Genomic DNA, 15,900 nt, shown 5'->3' on the forward strand with positions numbered 1-15,900 from the left:
CCGTCTGCAGATGAATTTGGGGTCTGCACGCTGGGGAGAGGTGGATTTCCTGTGCAGAGTCTCTGTGCCAGCCTCCAGGGCGACAGGGGTGGGGGTGGGGGGAGGCCGGCTTCTGGCTGGAGGGAAGAGTTCGGTTGGAACTGGGCTCTTCCTGCGGTTAGTTCCAAGGGTGTGAAAGCTGAGCCTGTCCCGAGGGTCTGCGTGGTGGAGAGACCTCCCTGAGCCCCCGCGGGTATCTCCTGCCCACCTCTGTCTGACCAAATCCTGTGCAAATCCTGGGGATCCTAGTTCCCCAACCAGGGGTGGAATTCGGGCCTCTTGGCAGTGAGAGCGAGGGTCCTAGCCACCGGACAGCCAGGGAATTCCTTAATAAATGAAACAACTTTTTAACAAAATAGAGCAAATAGCTTCAAAAATTTTTTTAAGCTTTGAATAACTTAGAAGAAAACAATGAAGGGCAGGAACCAGTGAATTATAGCACACGTTTTTCAACAGGAAAATCGAATTCAAAGACTGTCTTTTTGAAATGGTTAAAATACTGACAAACTTCTGTTACGATTTAATCAAGTGAAACAAGCAATAGCAAAAATAAACATTAGGAATGAAGAAGAAAGCATATCACAGATTCAGCAGAGACAAAATGTATTTTTTAACACGACATTTAGACATTTGAAAATTTCAACAGAATGTGTGAATTCCTAGATAACACCATTGACCAAAACAGACTCAAGGAGAGACAGAAAGCCTGAGTAGTCCTATACCGTTGAAGAAATTCAGTTGGTTGCTAAGCATTTTCCCACAAAGAAAAGAGCCCAGAGGTCTGATAGGTGGAAATGTTTCAGGAACATTTTCAATCTTAACAATCTTCCCCAGAGACTAGAAAAAGAAGGGTTTTTTCGCCTTATTAGATAAGATTAGTCTAATCTGATGCCAGAACCACAGGGACAGTTGCTTGTCAGTTGCTAAGTCACATCCAGCTCTCTTACCCACGGACTATCGCCTGCCAGGCTCCTTTGTTGATGGGGTTTCCCAGGCAAGAATATTGCAGTGGGTTGCCATTTCCTTCTGCAGGGGATCTTCTCAGCCTAGGGATCAAACCCCAGTCTCCTGTGTCTCCTGCATTGGCAGGCAGATTCTTGACCACTGAGCCCGCAGGGGAGCCCATCATTTAGAATAGCAGCAAGTAGAATACCTAGGAAGAGATCTAATAAAATAAGAAACTATAAAACTTTCTTGAAGGAAATTTTAAATGGCATAAGTAAATGGACAGACTACATCATTGGTGAGGATGGTAATATTACAAAGACATCAATCAGCTGTCCCCAAATGCATTTATAGATTCAATGCATTTTCAGTAAAAATTCCAACAGGGCTTTTCACACAAACTGACAAAGTGATTCTAAAATTTATGCAGGTGAACTAAGAGTAAAAAAAAAAAAAAAAAAAAATCAGAAAATTCCTGAAGAAGAGGAAAAAAGAAAGGAGGAAATTTGCCCTATCAAATATCAAGGCTTGTTATCGCCATAGTAACTAGAGCAGTGTGGTTTGGGTGTATCAGGAGATACACGGAAGATCAGGAAGAACAAATCCAGTCCTGTTTGGTAACTCGATTCATGACACAGTGGGTGTCACAGATCAGCAGGCAGGGATGGGGTGTTTATTGTGCTGTTCCGTGAGACTGCGTCCCTACCTTGATCTAAACATGAAAATGAATCCCAGGTGTAAATTTATACGTAAGTGGCAAACTAAACCTTAGGAAATGCTAGGACAGGAAAATACCTAATTACTTTGAGGTAGGGAAGATTTTCGTAAGATTCCAAAACCAAAGCCATAAAAGAAAAAAAATAATTTGTATGAAAATTAAACACGTTTTATCAAAAGTCAACAAAGAACATGAAAGAATAAGCCACAGGATGGACAAGAGATCTGCCCAGTCAGGTCAGCGAGACTGCCCGTGACTCGTGGCTGTAAAGACCCCTTCACGGGCTTCTCAGGTGACTCAGTGGTAAAGAACCCGCCTGCCAATGCAGGAGACGTGGGCTCAATCCCTGGGCTGGGAAAACACCTGTGGAGCAACAAAGCTTGTGCATCGCAACTCCCGAGCCTGTGCTCAAGAGCCCAGAAGCCACGATTACGGAAGTGCTCGCACCCAAGAGCCCGTGCTCAGCAACAAGAGAAGCCACCACAATGAGAAGCCTGAGCAGCTAGAGAGGAGCCCCCACATCCTGGAGCTAGAGAGGAGCCCCACGTGCTGCAACCAGAGAGGAGCCCCCACATCCTGGAGCTAGAGAGGAGCCCCACGTGCTGCAACCAGAGAGGAGCCCGCACATCCTGGAGCTAGAGAGGAGCCCCACGTGCTGCAACCAGAGAGGAGCCCGCACACGCTGCAACCTGAGAAAAGCCCATATAGCAGCAGAGACCCAGCAAGCTGAAAATGAATAAATAAGATTATTTTTTAAAAGACTCCTTCAAATCAATGCGAAAAAAAATAAACATCTCAAGAGAAAAATGAACAGAAGACACAAACAGACCTTCCCAAGAAGAGGTAACACAATTATAGGCTCAGAAGCACATGGAAAAATGTTCAACCTCATGTGTAACCCTAAACTCTAAACCCTAATTTGTAATACTTAAATCACAGTTGTATAACACATCACCTTTATCTGACTGGTGAAAATTAACGGCCTGCCCCGGTTCTGGGGACTGTGGGACTCTGGCCCACAGCTGGTAGGGGTTTGAATGGGAGAAAGTCCACGGTTACCTGAGCAGGTGGAGCATGGCAATCACGTGGGTGAGGGTCTCCAGAGAAACAGAACCAAGAGGCTACATACGGATGGATAGAAGGAGGCTAACCCTGAGGGCTTGGGGAGGCTCACTGTGGAGGCCGTCTGCAGGCTGGAGGCCCAGGGGAGCAGGGTGTGTTCCAGCCCAGACCCGAAGTCCCAGGAGCTGGACCCCGGGAGTCAACAGTGTACGTACGTCCTGGTGTGACTGCAAAGGCCCAGGAGCCTGCACCCCGGCTGACCGAGAGCGGGAGGTGGAGGCCCAGCTCAGACACAGAGCTGACTCACCCACCTCTACCTCCCTGTTCTGTTCAGACTTCCCTGGTGAGAACCGTCTGCAGTGTTTGCAGATTTCAATGCCAGTGTCTTCTGGAAACAAGCTCACAGACACACCCGAAGCCAGGTTTCACCAGCCATCAGGGCCTCCCTCATCCCAGCCAACTCACACATAAAATTGACCATCCCAGGAAGGATACCTTCTGACCCAGCAATTCCACCCCCAAGTGTATAGTCTAGACAAGAAATGTTCGTATGTGTGCCTCGCAGAAAAGATTTCACAGCAGCACTGTGACTGTTACAAGAACCACAGACTGGAAACAACCCAATATCCACATCAGTAGAATATGATAGGAAAAGAAACAGAATGTTGTTGTTCAGTCTCTAGGCCGTGGTCCAATTCTTTTCAGCTCCATAGACTGCAGCATGCCGGGCTTCCCTGTCCTTCACTATCTTCCAGAGTGCTCGAACTCATGTCCATCGAGTCGGTGATGTCATCCAACCATCTCATCCTCTGTCGTCCCCTTCTCCTCTTGCCCTCAATCTTTCCCAGCATCGGGATCTTTTCCAGTGAGTTGGTCTTCACATCAGGTGGCCAAAGTGTTGGAGCTTCAGCTTCAGCATCAGTCCTTCCAATGAATATTCAGGGCTGATGTCCTTTAGGATGGACTGGTTGGAACTCCTTGCAGTCCAAGGGACTCTCAAGAGTCTTCTCCAGCACCGCAGTTCGAAAGCATCCGTTCTTGAGTCCTCGGCCTTCTTCATGGTCCAACTTTTCCATCCGTTCACTGGAAAGACCTTTACTAATCAACATGGATTTATCTCAAAAGCAACTTGATTGAAAGAAACAAATAACGTATGCGTACACACTTGTGTCCATCCATTTACATCTGGGTCAACACAGGCACACTAAACAGGCTGCTGTGTGAAGATGGGCGCACAGCGGCGCGGCTATGAAGAGACGTAGGTGATTGATTAACACAGCTGTCGGCCAGTGGGTACCCTAGGGGTGGGGGTGCAGAGCTGGCTGGAGGAAAAGGAGAAAATTGCAGCTCAGCCAAGGGGAGGCCTTTAGGGAACCTACGAAGATCTTTTTCTTTCATTTGCGTATCATGAAGTTTTCTGTTTATCATTCTTTAAAACAGAAAAAAATACTTTTTTTACACACGAGTGTAATTGTTGCATAAAACACTTGAATTCCTCTCTTTCTCTGAACACACATACACAAAAACCCCGCTCATTTCTCCCCTTCCTCTTCCAATTCACTTTAAGAGTTTTTTTTTTTTTAATGTAAAATATCTTACTCATAATAGTGGTATTGAATGCATGAATTCAGGTCACAAACATTGCAGATTTATTCAACTGAGTTTCGTGTCTTCTGTTCCAAATTTTAAAGCAGAGGAGCTGTTCCCCACGTCTGTCTCTTAAGCTGCATGATATTGCCTTTTATTTGCACATAATTTCCAAAGTACAGGAAAGGAGTTCTCACATCTCACATCTGCATTGAGTCATAGAAGATAAGATAGGATTGTTGGGGGCAGTCTGCAGTGATGAGAGGAAATGAAAAAGAGAACAAAACAATGGTAACTTTCTTCCTGTGAGCGCACCTGGGACCCTCGCAGCCCAGGTGCGCTAGCCTCGCCCTGGCGTCTCCCAGTGCCCCTTAGCCCCGCCCCTCCTCGCCGGACACGCCCATGCCTCCCTCTCTCATTGGCTGCGAAAACATGGCGGCAGCCAACCAATGACAATGAAATGTGACTTGGGAACTAGCACCTGGGTTCTGTCCCTGGGCCGGGAAGATCCCCTGGAGAAGGGATAGGATACCCACTCCAGTATTCTTGGGCTTCCTTTGTGGCTTGGCTGGTAAAGAATCCACATGCAATGCAGGAGACCTTGGTTCGATCCCTGGGTTGGGAAGATCCCCCCTAACCCTAACCCACTCCAGTATTCTGGCCTGGAGAATTCCATGAACTGTATGGTCCATGGGGTCACAGAGTGGGACACGACTGAGCGACTCTCACTTTCACCTTTCTGGAGTCCTTGGAACCTCCTGCTGAGAACAGTGGTGAGCCCACAGGGTGGTGTAGGGGTGGAAGATGGGACTCCTGGGTCTTAGAATGAGTTGCGGGACAGCTCCAGTTGTGGCTGGGAGAGCCCACACTTGCACGGGCTCTCACTTGGCTTAAGGTTCTGCTCTTGCTATCTTGAAATTCATAATCATTTTTAAACAAGAGGCTTCACATATTCAGTTCACTGGGGCTCGTACATTATGTCCCGTTCCGGGGTAAGGGTAGTTCCCAAACTTCAATACATGTCAAAATTACTCTGAGGACCCACCACAAATATTAGCACTGATAGTAATAATCTTGTGATGTTGACTGTGATAATAAATGGCAGGAGTTTGGCATTTCTCAACAGGAAAGAGACCCTCTGTCTTGGGTTAGAGGGCCGTGTGTGGCCTGGGCCTCCTGGAGTAGGAGCTGACCGAGCTTCAGGGGACACAGCTCTGGCCACAGGGGTGACCAAGGTACTAGTTGTGGCCTCTCCCGAGACGCTGGTGCAGCTGCCCCAGGCCCATAATGGGCTGCTTGGCCCAGGGCTGGACCAGGCCCAGGCATCAGGCTCCCGCCTGGAGTGTCCTGTCCAGTCCCTGGCCACCAGCCTCTGGGAGACGCTCCAGCCCCAGGAGAAAGGGCTGTGGGAGGCCCAGGAGGCTGGAGCCGAGCCTGGGCATCGTGGTCCATGAGTCTCAGAGGCAGAGAGGCCAGGGCGGCAGCTCTCCCAGGCTCCACAGCTGCAGAGACAGGACCCTGGGAGGTGGGGTGAAGGAGAGTGTGACATCCCCAAGCGGTGGCCCCGGGCGCAGCAGGTAGAGGACATCTGGCTGCCCACCTGGGGTCCTTGGGCAGCTCACCCAACCACCTGAGTTTCGGACTTCCCTCAAACTGGCTGGCATTGTGGTCCTGCCCGCTTCCGGGGTCCTGAGCAGGAATGCACTCTGAGCCCTGCCGGTACTCGATGGTGTCATCCCCGGCTCCTGGACCGGCCTCCTTCACTCCAGCTGCTGGGACAGAGGGGACCAGAGGTCTGGCTCTCCTGCTCCCTGCAGTGGAGGGGGAGGGTTTACCACCCTCACCTGCAGCCTGAGGCCCATTCCAGACGCTGGATGAAGACACGTGGGCACCCAAGAAGCTAAGGCTGGGACCCCAGCCCCTGGAAATCATCTGCGTGACTTCCTGTAGGGACCAACAAGGCCCAGAGAGGGAGAGCGCCGTGCTCAGGGCCCACGGCCAGTTAGGGCAGAGCTAGCTTACGTTCTAACTCCCCAGTTAGCGTTCTCTTCACTGTCCCCCCAGCCGCCCAGGGAGGGCCTGTCCCAGGCTGCAGGCTCCTGGGGCTCCGCCGGCCCCCTACCCTGCGCCGCCCCCCCCCCCCCCGGGAGCTCTGGGCGTCCTGCGGGTGTCCTCCCATCCCAGCACTGTCGTTTACCAGAAGTGTGGCCTTGAGCAAGGTACTCACTGTCCTTCAGCCCAGGCCTTGATTGGCACCGTGGAGGTGATCACAGGCCCTCCCCCAGACCCCCCACCCTGTGCTCACACCAGGGGGCCAGGCTGTGAGCCAGGAGCGGCTGGAGGAGGAGGAAGAGGCAAGCCAGCAGTGGGGTCTGGCAGGGTGGGGGCAGGAGCCTCCCCCACTGCCCAGAGAACGTCAGGGGGAGGGTGTGGGCGGGGCAGGGCCTGGAAGCGGAGGGGCTGGGGGGACACCCGGGAAGCCCTCAGTTCGGTTCAGTCGCTCAGTCATGTCTGACTCTTTGGAACCCCATGGACTGCAGCATGCCAGGCCTCCCTGTCCATCACCAACTCCCGGCATTTACTAAAACTCATGTCCATTGAGTCGGCGATGCCATCCAATCATCTCATCCTCTATAGTCCCCTTTTCCACCTGCCTTCAATCTTTCCCAGCATCAGGGTCTTTTCCAATGAGTCACTTCTTCACAATCAGGGGGCCAAAGTACTGGAGTTTCAGCTTCAGCATCAGTCCTTCCAATGAACACCCAGGACTGATTTCCTTTAGGATGGACTGGTTGGATCTCCTTGCAGTCCAAGGGACTCTCAAGACTCTTCTCCAACACCACAGTTCAAAAGCATCAATTCTTTGGCGCTCAGCTTTCTTCACAGTCCAACTCTCACATCTATTCATGACTACTGGAAAAACCATAGCTTTGACTCAATGGACCTTTGTCGGCAAAGTAACATCTCAGCTTTTTAATATGCCGTCTAGGCTGGTCATAGCTTTTCTTCCATGGAACAAGCATCTTTTAATTTCATGGCTGCAATCACCATCTGCAGTGATTTTGGAGCCTCCAAAAATAAAGTCTGTCACTGTTTCCATTGTTTCCCCATCTATTTGCCATTGAACTGATGGGACTGGATGCCATGATCTTAGTTTTCTGAATCTTGGGTTTCACTCTCTTTCATCAGGCGGCTTTTTTTTTAATGAAAGTTCTTCTTCGCTTTCTGCCATAAGGGTGGTGTCATCTGCTTATCTAAGGTTATTGATATTTCTCCCAGCAATCTTGATTCCAGCTTGTGCTTCTTCCAGCCCAGTGTTTCTCATGATGTACTCTGCATAGAAGTTAAATAAGCAGGGTGACAACATACAGCCTTGACGTACTCCTTTCCCAATTTGGAACCAGTCTGTTGTTCCATGTCCAGTTCTAACTGTTGCTTCCTGACCTGCACATAGGTTTCTCAGAAGGCAGGTCAGGTGGTCTGGTATTCCCATCTCTTTCAGAATTTTCTAGTTTGTTGTGATCCACACAGTCAAAGGCTTTGGCATAGTCAATAAAGCAGAAGTAGATGTTTTTGTAATATTCTCTTGCTTTTTCCATGATCCAGCGGATGTTAGCAATCTGGTCTCTGGTTCCTCTGCCTTTTCTAAAACCAGCTTGAACATCAGGAAGTTCACGGTTCACATATTGCTGAAGCCTGGCTTGGAGCATTTTGAGCATTACTTTACTAGCGTGTGAGATGAGTGCAATTGTGCGGTACTTTGAGCATTCTTTGGCATTGCCTTTCTTTGGGATTGGAATGAAAACTGACCTTTTCCAGTCCTGTGGTCACTGCTGAGTTGTCCACATTTGCTGGCATATTGAGTGCAGCACTTTCACAGCATCATCTTTCAGGATTTGGAATAGCTCAACTGGAATTCCATCACCTCCACTAGCTTTGTTCGTAGTGATGCTTTCTAAGGCCCACTTGACTTCACATTCCAGGATGTCTGGCTCTAGGTGAGTGATCACACAGTCGTGGTTATCTGGGTCATGAAGATCTTTTTTGTGTAGTTTTTCTGTGTATTCTTGCCACCTCTTCTTAATATCTTCTGCTTCTGTTAGGTCCATACCTAACCCTAGCGCCCTCCTGAGTCCCAGGCCTGGCGGCCTGCCATCGCAGAGGTGACCACCAGGTGGCGCCACAGGCTTTGCAGCCGGACCCGCAAACCGTCCCTTCAGTAAAGGGGGCTGCGTGGGGCGGGGCAGGCGTCTGGAGCCGGGACCACAGGGTGGGCACCAGCAGGTCCTCCCTCTCCCTCCCCGGGGTCCTCTGGGAGACCTTCATGGTGCACCAAGAGCCCTGTCCCCAGCGTGGCGGGGGAGTGTCTCCCCCAGCCCCCACCCCCCACCCTCCGCCATCCTCAGCCTGGGGTTTTCAGTGTCGGGGATCGGGCACCGGGTGTCACCAGGAGGGGCTTCCCAGGGGTGGTCGGGAGGCAGGCCCCTGAGGTCTGGGTGTCCTTCACGACCTATGGGGGTGGGCGGTGGGCAGGGCCAGCAGGACCCGGCCAGATGCCACATTCTGTCTGGCACTGCCGCATGGGCCCGCTTAGGTGTCCTCAGCACCTTCCCCCCGGGCCTCAGGAAGTCAGGCTGACCCGTTCCTTTTCCCCGGGCCGCGAGCGGGGTCCCTCTGAGGGTCAGGGAGCGCTGCCAGGGGCCTTGCCGCAGTAGAGCCCCGAGGGCCTGGCTCAGCGGCTGGCGCAGGACTGTAGACTGGCCCGTCGAGGACAGAGCATGGCCTTGGCCGAGGAGAGTGGACAGGCGCTGACAGAGGACACCACGGCAGGCAGGGGCAGAAGCCCACGCTCCCTGGCGGTGGGGGCCCCTCCTGTCCAGCCAGGAGCAGGCGGGTGGGCGGCCGGAGGTGGGCGTGGCCGGATGAGGGCGTGGCCGGAGGACAGCCTGCTTCGCTGTCTCCTGTGACATGGCGGTGATGTGGGGGCAGGCTGGGCACAGGCCCCGGGAGGGTGACCCCTGGGTAGGCATGCGCTTCTTCTCAGTACCTCCCAGGGCAGCGACCTTCTCACCCACCGGGGTCTGCAGCCAGCCAGCACTAGCCTTCCTTGGGGGTGACCGCCCTGCCCAGCTCAGCCCCAGACCTACGGCCAGGGTGGAGCCGGGCCAGCCTGCACCCCACCCCTGGCCATCCTCTGCGGGGCTCTCCTTCCCGCGTGGACTCCCAGCCCTATTGTCTGCCCCTCACACCCTCCTCCTGGGGGAGCCGGGACGCCCTCCTAGCTCAGGGCCAGCTGCTGGGGGACATGGGAGTCCCTTTTGGATGGGAGCCCAGCCCGAGCCGCCCCTGAAGCTGAGCCCCGCTCACAGCTCAGCCAGGCGCCCACAGGGCCGTGGACTCAGGGAGCCTGTAGCCGGCGCTGAGCGCCACCACCGGCCGTTGTCCTGTTCGATCCTGTTCCACCTCTGCAACTGTCCCAGGACAGCGAGCTGGAATGACAGTGTGTACTGCGGCCCACGGAGCTGGGGGGTGGCGGGGCAGGGCCGCAGGGCAGGAGGGGGAGGGGCAGGCGAGCCCTCCCACCATTCCTGGGTTTCGGTGGAAGGAGGCCCTCGTGCTGCTGAGCTTTCAAACTCCTTCCTGAGAGGTGTCTTTTGTGTTTAAATGATTAGGGAGTTGGTCCATGTTGGCGCATCCCGGCAGCATCTCAGGCACCGCCAAGCTCCCCGTCAGCTCCTGGGCGGGCGCCTGCCGGGCTCCTCTTTTTTTTCTGGCAGGACGCTGCTGGTCTCCCCCCGCAGTTGTGGAAGCCAGGCTTGCTCCTGCTTCCATAGGGGCAGGGCCGGTCAGACCATATCTTGGCGGGGAGGCGGGAGTGGGTTTGGTCCCAGGAGGTGGAATGAGGCGCTCCCACTGTTCCAGGTGTTGGGGGTGCGGCTCTGTCGATCCCTGGGCACTGTGGCTAGTGGACCCGCCCGGCCCCGAGGCCCGGCCTCGCCCAGGGAGCTGCCACTCGGGAGCCTCCTCTTCCAGATGTAGGCAAGGCCGCTCGGCCCCACCAGGAGGCCAGGCCCAGGGTGTGGGCTCCGGACTCCCAGGAAAAGTGCACTGGATGCGCAGGACGCCGACTGGAGGGCCTCCCCGCCCCCGGGCCTTGGGCGGCTCTCGGGTGGGGGCTGGCGCGGGACCTGCCCCCCGCCCCCCCCCCGCCCCCCGCCTGCGTCAGGGGAGCTGCCCGAGCTTGCACCCCGCTTCCCAAGCGCTGAGACGCGGCTCCCAGCCTGCCTCCCCAAGCCGCCGGCAGCTCACGCCCTGTGATCTGGGTGCTCCCAGCCCTTCTCCGCGGGGACCGTGACGGCCTCCTCCCTCCCGGCCGGTGGTGGACCGGCCCTGGCCGAGGGAGGAGGGCGGCGGGCGGTAGACGCAGGGAGATGAGGCCGCGGGCAGGCAGAGCCTCCTGGGACTCAGCAGGACCTTGCCCGCCCCGCAGCGGGGCTGAGGACCAGAAGGAGGCAAGAACTTGCGGCCTGCGCCGGGTGAGGCCGGAAGCTCCGAGCGCGGCCCGTACGGGGCGGGGCCTGATGGGCCCGTCAATCAGCGGCGTCGGGGGGACCCACGGAGACCCTCCCATGGCTCTGGCCCCCACATCCCACTGCCCCCTCTGGCCTGTCTCCCCCTCCCCCCGCTGCTCTAGGTGCGAATTTGTGTGTGCAAAGCCTTTTCTCGACGGCCTTGCCCTCCTGGACACAGGGCCCCTCAGAGTGTCCACAGTGGAGGGCCCCTGGGTGCCCCCAGCCCGGTTTGGTGACTTCGCTGAACTCACAGGGTTCCAGGCTGAGTCCACTCGTGCCTCTGAGCTCTCTGCTTGACCAAGTGTGGTGCCCGCCGAGGCCCAAGAAAGCTGGGCACTGGGAGCTGGTGCTCTGCCCCTTGGGTGTTGACAGACGAGGGTGAGTCTGAGCTGCCCGGGAGGCCGGCCCCAACCCTGGCCTGGGGAAGGGCAGTGGGGCCCTGCCCGGTGTTGGCAGCCACCTGCTGCAGGCCTGGCCTGGCCTGGCCGCCCCACCCCCCCACTACCCCCTGTAGTCATGAGAGCCTCAGCCTCAGTGCCCAGCCAGCATCTCGCTGTGTGTGATGGCGCCTCCGTGTCCCAGTTCATCAGGTGAGAGGCTGTGAATGTGAGACTTGCACATTTAGGGGCCCCAGAAGTCTCCTTCCAAGTAGCAAGTATTTGGGGATGCCCCCCCGGTGGTCCAGTGGCTAAGACTCCACACTCCCAGTGCAGGGGCCCCAGGTTCGATCCCTGGTCAGGGAATTAGATCCCATAGCCACAGCTATAGATTCCACACGCTGCAATGAAATATCCCCCATGCTGCAGCCGAGACCCAGCACAGCCAGATGAGCAAATGAATATTCAAATAACAGTATTTGAAACCTTAATACCAAAAGCAGATACGGAGTGGGCGCCACCAGGAGCAGCCCTGCTCTGTGCCCAGGTCCAGGGGCCCGGGGGTGCCATGGGTTCTGAGAGACCCACTTTGAGGGCCTGACACCAGGCCTGGTCCAGAGAGGGGTGCAGTCAGGGCACCGGGGACACCCCTCACTGTGAAGGGGGCTGGCAGGAGGCCCTCACGGGGTGGTCTTCTAGCAGGAGGGGCCGGAGGAAGTGATCAGACACTCAGCGAGGACGTCTGTGTGACCTGGGTCTTTACCGGCGAACTTGTATGTTTCTCACGCCCTACAAGGGGTGTCCCTGCCAGTTGTACAGATGAGGAGGGGGCCCTGCCAGGACCCACAGCTGCGCCGGGGAGGGGCCCGGGTCGAGGTGAGGAGTGGGCACAGGGTAGAGTGCGCCCAGTGGGTGTCTCTGCTGGGCTGGGAGTTCCCGTCACCCGACAACCACCCACAGACGTGCCGGGATTGAGGTGGGCAGTGTGTGCTGGCCGAAATGGGGGCTGTCACCATGAGGTGTGGCTGTGCCCCCCAGGATCCCAAGCCCGGCCGGCCGGGCAGTGGGCAAGACCAGGCAGGAGGCCAGGGCCTCGCAGGCCTCCCCAGGGGCAGGGGTTCTGGCTCCTTCCAGGGAAGCACCAAGCCTGGGCCCAGGTGTCTGCTCCCCTCTGAGGTGGAGCTGGGAGGGCAGGTCCACCCTGGGACTCACACCCCTCCCAGGCTGTCACTTATGTGTGGGGTGAAGTGGGGAGAAACCTTGGGGCCAGTCTGAAGAAATACTTCATAGGAGAAAATGTCAAAATATTGCAACATTTTTTTGTATTAATTACATAGTGAAGAGGATGAAAGTGAGTCACTCAGTCATGTCCGACTCTTTGCGATCCCATGGACTATACAGTCCACGGAATTCTCCAGGCCAGAATACTGGAGTGGGTAGCCTTTCCCTTCTCCAGGGGATCTTCCCAACCCAGGGATCGAACCCAGGTCTACCGACATTGCAGACGGATTCTTTACCAGCTGGGCCACAAGGGAAGCCCATGAATACTGGAGTGGGTAGCTTATCCCTTCTCCAGCAGATCTTCCCGACCCAAGAATCAAACTGGGGTCTCCTGCATTGCACACGGATTCTTTACCAACTGAGCTATCAGGGAAGCCCTAATATTTTGGGTGTATTGTGTTAAATAAAAATATTATCAAAATTAATTTCACTGGTTTCTTTTCACTTATTTAAATGCAGCTACTCAAAGACTTTAATTGCATGTGCGTCTCATCACACTGGGCAGCCGTGATCACCAGGTGTCTCTGGAGGCCCCGTCCAGCCCACAGCCTGCCCTGCCCTCCCCCAGACCCGAGAGGGTTGACCGTTGTCCTCGGCTGTCTGCTGCTGGAGACGAGGCCCGGCCTGCCCAAGGCCGCCAGCTGAGTGGGATCAGGTGGGAAGGAAGCCGTGGATGTGACCTGGAGGCGGGGCCAGCAGGAGGGGCCTCTGCCGTGTGGGGGTGCACTGTTCGCACGGTTTCCTCGTGACAGATACACATGTGGATAATACGTCTCCGTCTTACGCCTGAGGAGCCCGGGGCTCTGAGAGGTTAGTGCACTCGGCCCGGGTCAAAGCTGGTGAGTGGCAGAGCTGTGATTCAGATACAGTTTATGGGACTTCAAAGCCTATACTGTTGACCCCAGCTTGTCCTGTGGGGCGGTTTCTGAGTCCTGGAGGGCGGAGTGGGGTTTGGGAGTTCCATCCGCAGGGAGGCAGCGGGAAGCTTCAGAGGTCCACATGAGGAGGGGCAGGACTGATGTTCTTAGAAGGTGTCCTGGGCCCTGTGAGGGTCTGGACCTGGATGCTGAGAAGGCTGACTCGCTGGGCCGAGGCCACCCAGCGGCAGGCTGGACGCGGGGGCCAGACCCCTGGGAGGTGGCCCCTCTGCTCTCTAGGCAGTGACCACCTCCCAGACTGCCAGACGCGGCCAGACAGCGGGTCCAAACCCAGTCCTGAGCTGCAGGTCCCCAGGCCCTGGGCTCTGGGGAGGACGAGGAAGCAGGAGCCACGGTCCCACCACTCGCTGTGCAACTGATGACTCTGGAGGCGACGGAGCCCTCCTGGCCTCCGGGAGCCGGGTGTGGCCGCGGTCACACAGGGACTTCGCTGCACTGTGGCTTCAGTCTCCCTGGCCCCTCCTCTCTGGGCCTGGGGGTCCCCACTGGGTCCTGCCGCCTAGCCCCTCACTGCCCACTGCTGCGGGGAGCCCAGGTCTGCAGGGGGTGGGTCGGCTCTCACTGCCACCCCCTCCCTACGCAGCCTCTTTCTCTAGTCAGAGGGCATCCCCACTGTGCCCCCAGGTCCGCCCTCAGAGCCTCTGTGAGTGACCTCCCTCCCCCCGCCCGGGACACTTGCCCTCGGGGTCCTGCTCAACTGCTGCCCAGACCCCCGCTCTGAGCTCTGTTGACGGCTTTCTGCACCAGGCTCCTGTCCAGCCTGTGCTGTGCGCCTGTGGTCTGGGCTCTGCCATACCCTGCCCCTGCTCTCTCTCTCTCTGGCCTCAGTTTCCCCACCCATAAGATGGGGTGACACCACCTACCTATCTACTCCGCAGAACTAGGAAGGTTAGATCCATGGAATGCCTGGCGAGACAGAGGCTCCAAGCCTGCCTGTCTTCAAGGTCCAGCGAGACTCATCTCCCCCAAGAAGCCTCCTCCCGTGTCCACTGACCGGTAATTGGAGGTGGGCTGAGCTCAGGACAGGCCACGGGGCCCGTCTGCTCCAGGACTGGTGTTGGCTACACTCACTCTAACGTTTCCTTCAATGTTTCTGAGTAGTGATTTTGATATTTTTTGGTTAACATTGTACATGCTTATCATAAAAATCCAAACGGCACATAAATCCGCAAAGGAGAAAGTTGTAAATCACCCTAGATGCCACCACCCACAAATAACCAGCATGAATATTTGCTGAATGTCAGTGTTGACAGCTCTCTAAGCCTAAATACAAATAAAATGGTAGACAGATGGTAGACAAACAGAAATAACGGCCTCAGAATGGAGTCATGTCACACACGTTGAAGATACGAAAACATTAAGTTTATTTTGGGCTTAGATGTGATAGAAAAAGAAAGCTGGAGGCATTATTTGACCTTAGATAAATGCTTCAGAACCACAAGAGACATCTGTACCTATAGGATCCCTCTATAGACAAGGAAATAAATTATTTTTTGAAGCCGTCTCAAAAGGCTGTAGCTGTTGGTGTTTCTGCATTAGGCTTTCATTGGAGTCAGTCAGTCAGTTCAGTCGCTCAGTTGTGTCTGACTCTTTGCGACCCCATGGACTGCAGCACGCCAGGCCTCCCTTTCCATCACCAACTCCCGGAGCTTGCTCAGACTCATGTCCATCAAGCCGGTGAGGCCATCCAACCATCCAGCCATTTCACTATAGACAGCATGCCAACCCCCTGCATCCCGTCCCTCAGCTTCTCGCACACCCCCATCTTTGCTCCTTTTCAGAGTTTTCATCTTGTTGGGAGTTCCAAGCGCTCCATTCCGCTCTCAGTGTGAATGGACGCACCGCTCGCCGCCAGCTCTTCTTGTCTGGGTTCCGTAGCTTGAATCACTCCCAGTTTTCTGCCCTTTCTCGTCGGATAGTGTTTTCAAGACAGGCTCCCACGTCTGAAGGCCCGTCTGCTGCCTTTGGACTTTGGCCACGCTTTCTTTCCCTCCGTTGCTGAGGGCATTTCTTCATGGTCTCCTGGTGTTGAACGTGGGAATCTGAGGCTACCCCAAGTTTCCCTCGTGTATTGATTTTTTTTTTCTGCCTGGGCACCTGAAAAATTCTTCATGATTTGAAGTTTGGTAACCTAAGCAGGGGCGGTGGCCGAGAGGAGCAACCCCATGTCCAAGGAGCAGTGGCTGCGCAGGCACAGGAGGGCCGAGAGGAGCTACTCCACATTCAAGGTCAGGACGGGCGACGGTGAGGAGACATCCCTCGTCCAAGGTAAGGAGCAGCAGCTGCGCTTTACTGGAGCAGCCGTGAAGAGATACCCCACGTCCAAGGTAAGAGAAACCCAAGTAAGAGGGTAGGTGTTGCAAGAGGGCATCAGAGGGCAG

General features: G+C 55.4%; 1 long non-coding RNA gene across 1 annotated transcript; it reads left to right on the forward strand.

Moving 5' to 3' along the window:
* Positions 1-11,433: 11,433 nt before the first annotated feature.
* On the forward strand, positions 11,434-13,006 carry LOC132342511 (uncharacterized). The gene is made up of 2 exons (XR_009490938.1): positions 11,434-11,513; positions 12,003-13,006. It is a non-coding gene; the product is annotated as an uncharacterized lncRNA (long non-coding RNA).
* The last annotated feature ends 2,894 nt before the right edge of the window (positions 13,007-15,900 follow it).

The sequence above is a fragment of the Bos taurus genome, chromosome 16 (assembly GCF_002263795.3).
Source record: "Bos taurus isolate L1 Dominette 01449 registration number 42190680 breed Hereford chromosome 16, ARS-UCD2.0, whole genome shotgun sequence".
NCBI lineage: Eukaryota > Metazoa > Chordata > Mammalia > Artiodactyla > Bovidae > Bos > Bos taurus.